The sequence below is a fragment of the Chelonia mydas genome, chromosome 12 (assembly GCF_015237465.2).
Source record: "Chelonia mydas isolate rCheMyd1 chromosome 12, rCheMyd1.pri.v2, whole genome shotgun sequence".
NCBI lineage: Eukaryota > Metazoa > Chordata > Testudines > Cheloniidae > Chelonia > Chelonia mydas.
The window spans coordinates 19204542-19210541 of record NC_051252.2 but is presented as its reverse complement, the minus strand read 5'-3'; positions in this window follow the sequence as shown (position 1 = coordinate 19210541).

Genomic DNA, 6000 nt, shown 5'->3' with positions numbered 1-6000 from the left:
CTCACTGCCTTAGTGATACATCAAAACTCTCACATGCACATCATTTAAAGTCAATTAATTTGTTTTTATCTTTTAAAGTTGTAAAGCTTTGCCAGAAGGCAAAGAGAAAAAATAGAGAGGTACATGAACTCCACAGTGTCACTTAGTTGCTTTCAGAATAGACCTGTACCTTTAAACAAAACCATGTAATCACGTTATAACTGTTTTGAATGACCAGGAAATCCTGAGGGGTCTTAGTGTCAGTAATTGCATTCACACGCGTTTTCAAGATGTGAATGTCTCCAGGCAGTTGGTAAGGAAGAATGGCATTGAAGTCAATGTTTGTGAAAACACCATTGTCTTGGGTGGAACCTGACCTCCCGCACTCTTTGCCTTTCCCATTTCCTATCAGAAGAACATGGCAGACTACAGTCATCATGGTGATTTTCAAAGACAGACTGCAATGTTTCTATAGTGCTCTGGCTGGCTAGCTGCCCAGAAGGTCTATGTGACTCTGGGGCAGAGACTAGGTTGCCCTATAAGTGAGCACACTGTTTATCACAGTGTTCCTGCTTACTTCCCTGAGCTGCTCTCCCCCTTGCTGTCTGGGTAGGCCCTCGAAGTTTCCCTGGTTCAGCTGCACCTGGGCTGCTCACAAAATTTATCCAAAAATCTTTATTTATTCAAAATGAAATTACCTCAAACAAAAAAGCTTTATAGCAAAAGTGCTTCCTGGACAGTGTTTTTCTGGGCAGCAGGGGCTGGTTTTCACCCCTCCGCCACAGCCTCAGAAGATGACGCTGGGTCACCCCTTTCCCTCCTGCGCTTGAAGGTCCACTGGTAAATTGTCTCTCTGTTTTATCTGCTTTCACAATGAGAGCAAGGAGCTTTCTCCTCCCTCCATGGTTTGTGTCTTGATTGACTGGGGGAGAGGGGAGCCTTGCCACACCCTATACTACAAAACTCCTGGCTCCAAGCCCTTAAAGAAACAGTCATCTCTTCTCTCCAAGACTCATTCTCCCCATTTCCTCTCTGTGATGGGGCATCTTCCCCGCACTGGCAGTGATAGGGTTAAAACCCAGCCTGGAGGGCTGCAAGGAAAACAGCCAATTAGAGCAGTGGCTGCAGCCAATTAGGGCAGCAGCTGGACCAGCCATTCGGCGCCCAGCCAGTCCATATAAAAGGAAGCTGCAGGCCAGAGCTGGTCAGTCTGCTGCAGAAAGCCCAGTGGAGGGGACCGGCTTCCTAGAGGGCTGCAGAACTAGTACCATGAACAGGGCTGCTAGGACTTGCAGGCCCGAGGCCCTGGGAAGGGGGCAAAGGAACCAGTAGTAAGAGCCAAAGGTGCCAGGGCTGTGGGGAAGTGGCCCAGGGAATTGAGACAGACTGATGGAGAAAGAAAGGAGGGGCAGCATGAAGCTGCTGTTTACAGGGTCCCTGTGCTGGGACCTAGAGTAGTGGGCAGGCCCTGGTCTCCCTCACACACACCACTTGCTGCTGAAGAAGTGGCCAGTCTATGGCCTGCTAAGCTGCTGTGAGGAGCATCTAGACTGCTGTGGAAGGAGTCTCCCAGAAGGGAGGACCCAGATTGTGACACGGCCGGAGGGCTGTGCCACAAAGCAGAGGCAGTGAGACTGAAATTGCCGTGGAGACAAGGACGGGAGAGCTACCACCACCGGAGGGCACATCTGCTGACCAGAGCTAATCCTGAAATGGCCAGCAGGAGGTGCCAGGGCGGTGAGTGACCCCGTAACACTCTCCTTCCATGTCTCCCCCAGATGTCCCCTGCCCCAGGGTCTTTGTTTGGGTGAGACTACTTGGAACGGGGTAGCCTGGACACCCTCCTTACCCTAACTACTCTTCTCCTTAAAGGGGCAGTATACACTGTTAAACTCTTCAATACAGATAAAGTGCTGATGGAACTACTGACTAGGGATGGGACTTTCAGAAGCATTCTGCATTGTCTAAGTGCCCCCCCTTGAAGACACTGGTACAACTGTGATGGACATATTGAGAGCAGAATTAAATCAACACAGATCCCTATGAACATCCCATCTTTCCAGATCTATAGGGTCTGAAATATTATTTTACCCTCTCTACCTACTCCCATGTATAATAAAGAAAGTAGGGGCGTAATAGACCTGAGGAAAGAATTCAGGCACTTCAATTCCTATACATAAGGTGACCAGATAGCAACTGTGGAAAAATGGAATGGGAGTGGGGGGTAATAGGCACCTATACAAGAAAAAGTCCCATAAAAGGCACTGTTTCTTTAAAAATGGAACATCTGGTCACCCTACCTATACACTGTGTCTGATAAGTTTTGAGATTTTCTCAAACTGTGGCTGCAATGAAGATCTCACCCCTATGACCCTTTCTCCATCTGCATTCAATGACAAGGATAAAACAGTATAGTTTTCTCTAACTTCCTTGGAATAGTTTTCCATAGCACATGTACACTGGTCAAGTCTATGTCAAGGGATCTCACAAGAAATACCTGTCTAGAAGCTAAACCTATATAAATACAAAAGGATTTATCTTTTGGAGATGCTGCTAAGGGCACGACTACACTTGCAGATATAGAGTTAAACCCGCCTTCGGAGAGCGCAGTAGGGAAAGCTGTACTCTGTTCACACTGACAGCTACAAGCGCACTGGCGTGGCCACATCTGCGGCAACTGCAGCGGCATTGGGAGCACTGCATTATGGGCAGCTATCCCACAGAGCACCTCTTCCCATTCTGGCGCTGTGGCTTGTGGGAAGGGGGCAGGAGGGGTGGGGCATTCTGGGGCCTATCCCAATGCCCTGTGATGCATTGGCTCACATCCCAGCAATCCCTGTGCTTCCGTCCACATTTGGCGCCATCTTTCAACGTTTTTTGTACTGCGAGCTCTGTCTTCGGGAATGGAGCCCGAACTGCTGAGGAGTATGCTGATGAGTCTCGCCAGCACGTCACGTTTGGCAGTCGACTTATTCCTTATGATCCAAAGGGACAGTGAGGGCTCCAATGATATCGACTCAAGTAATGCATATGACATGAGTTTGCTTGTGGCATTCACGGACATGCTCACCACCATGAAACGCCACTTTTGGGCTCAGGAAACAAGCACTGAGTGGTGGGATCACATCGTCATGCAAGTCTGGGATGATGAGCAGTGGCTGCAGAACTTTCGGATGAGAAAAGCCAGTTTCATGGGACTGTGTGAGCAGCTCGCCCCCACCCTGCGGCACAAGGACACGAGATTGAGAGTTGCCTGCTGGTGGAGAAGTGGGTGGCTATTGCAATCTGGAAGCTGGCAACTCCAGACCGCTACCGATCGGTCGCTAACCCATTTGGAGTGGGAAAGTTGACCATTGGAATCATGTTGATGCAAGTTTGCAGGGCCATTAATTGCATCCTGCTCAGAAGAACCATGACTCTGGGTAATGTGCACGACATTGTAGATGGCTTTGCACAAATGGGTTTCCCTAACTGCGGAGAGGTGATAGATGGCGCACACATTCCAATTCTGGCATCGGCCCACCTAGCCTTCAAGTACATTAATCGGTAGGGGTATTTCTCTATCGTTCTTCAGGCACTTGTGGATCACCATGGGCGTTTCATTGACATTAACGCAGGCTGGCCCAGAAAGGTGCATGACTCACGCATCTTTCAGAACACTGGTCTGTTCAGGAAGCTGCAAGCTGGGACTTTTTTCCCCAGACCAGAAGATCACCGTCGAGGAAGTCAAAATGCCCATCATGATCCTTGGAGACCCCGCTTACCCTTTAATGCCATGGCTCATGAAACCCTACACAGGGAGCCTTGACAGCAGCAAGGAGAGGTTCAACAACAGGCTGAGCCGGTGCAGAATGACTGTGGAGTGTGCTTTGGACCATTTAAAGGGCCGCGGGCACTCTCTGTATGGGAAGCTGGACCTGGCCGATGACATCATCCCCGTGGTTATATCCGCGTGCTCTACCTCCATAACATTTGTGAAGGGAAGGGTGAATGATTCACTCAAGCATGGAACTCGGAGGTTCAACACCTGGAGGCTGAATTTGAACAGCCAGAGAGCAGGGCTACTAGAGGGGCCCAGCAAGGAGCTGCAAGGATTAGGGATGCCTTGACGGAGCAATCTGAGGCTGAAAGCCACCAGTAATGTCTGGTGCCCTGCACAGGAGTGAAGTGCAGTGGTTCCAATGTTAGTAGGAATCTGTGTTTGCTAAGCTGACTTGCAGTGCCTGTTTCTTTCCTGGGCTAAGGCATCTTTTACTTTATGCAATAATGTTTTCAAAACCCAAAATATCCATTTATTTAAAAGAAACAACTACTTGGGGAAACAAAGGGCAAGGGGGTGGGGTGGGGAATGGTACAATCACAGATTTGCGTATGTCCTGTTCTCATACTCAGCCTTCCTGTCTGGAGTGCTGTTTCATGAGTGCTGCACTTCAGGATGGCTACACTGCATGGTGATGGGGGTTGAGTGCAGTGGGTAAGGGTCGTAGTTTTCAGGGCTGGGTGGTGAAGCTACAGGTGTTGGAGGCAACTGGTGGCGGTAAGATCCCGGATGTTAGGGAAAGTGGGTTGGAGGTGACATGGGGGCACAAGGGAAAGAGTTCTGGGACAAGGGCTGCGGGGGGGGAGGCAGGCATGGTAGTGCTCCGCTTGCATGGCTACGAGCACCTGGATAGAGTCCACTTGGCGCTCCATTATGCTTTGCTGCTAGAGCATTGCACTTCTGTGCCAGCGCTCCTCCTTCTGCTGGCCGATCCTCCTTTCACTGTCCCACCACTCCTGGACTTTTTTTTATTTTCATTACTTGAATGCTGCATTACTTCATGCAACATGTCTTCCTTGCTTCTATGTGGCCTCTTTCTGATTCTTTGGAGTCTTTTGGCAGGTGTTAACATGGACGGCTGAGATCCCAAGGTTGCAGCTGTAAAGGCAAAAATGCAACACTTAACAGAGGCAGCATTGTTCACACCAGACAGACCAATGATTCCCCTGTATTTAAGGGCAAGTATAGTCTACACAATAGCATAATTTGCCCATCCCAAAGCGAGTGCACATAACCCACAGGAGCCCCAAAATGGTGAGTAAGCACAGGGTCAAGTGTGACCGATTGTTTCACGGCTGTACTGTCCTCTGGGTTTCTGTGCCTTGGGGAGAGCCAACAGCAGCAGGGGGCCCCTATACTGAACACTGTCCCCACATTTTCCACAGGAGTTTGTCCTGGAAGATATCTCGCTGCTGAGGGTGACCTGGGAAGCAAGGGAGGGTCTTCTACTGCAATGCGGCTTCTGCCCTAGCCCATATGCAGCTTACCTGTATGCAGCAATGGTCCCCCCACCCCTAACGGCACAGTGGCGCTGACATGTTAGCCTTACTGGAACAAGGACCACAGTGGCTCTCCTGAAAAACCTGTGCAAGCACATTTCCCAAGTTCTGGATGAGACCTTTGAAGAGATCACTGAGGCTGATTACCGCCATGGGAGAGAGCACATCAATGCCCTATTCCACATCTAGGCATGCATTCAGCCCTAACCCTCCTCACCCCGAAAGCCCGCACCGAATAACTTCCTTCCCAAAATAAAAACCACTTACCAGGAACCTCCTCTGGTTTTTGTCCTTCCCCAAGCACCTGCTGCCACAACTGGCTACCTTCCTGTTGCCTTGAGAACAGCTCCTTGCTGTATGCAGGTAGGTCTTCCTCCGCCTCAGCACCCTCACTCCTGCTTTGCCCCTCCTCCTCCCGCCTTGTTGAACGAGGCTCTGAAGTGTCCAGACTCGGAGTGGAGGTGGGGTTGCCCCAAGTATTGCGTCCAGCTCTTTATAAAAATGGCAGGCAGTGGGGGCAGCACCAGAGCGGCGGTTTGCCTCGCGGGCTTTGCGGTAGGCACTCCACAGCTCCTTCACTTTAACCCTGCACTGCAGTGTGTCCCAGTCATGGCCCCTTTCCATTATGTCCCTTGATATCTGTCCAAAAGGTATCATAATTCCTACAGCTGGAGCGCAGCTGGGACTGGACAGCTTCCTCCT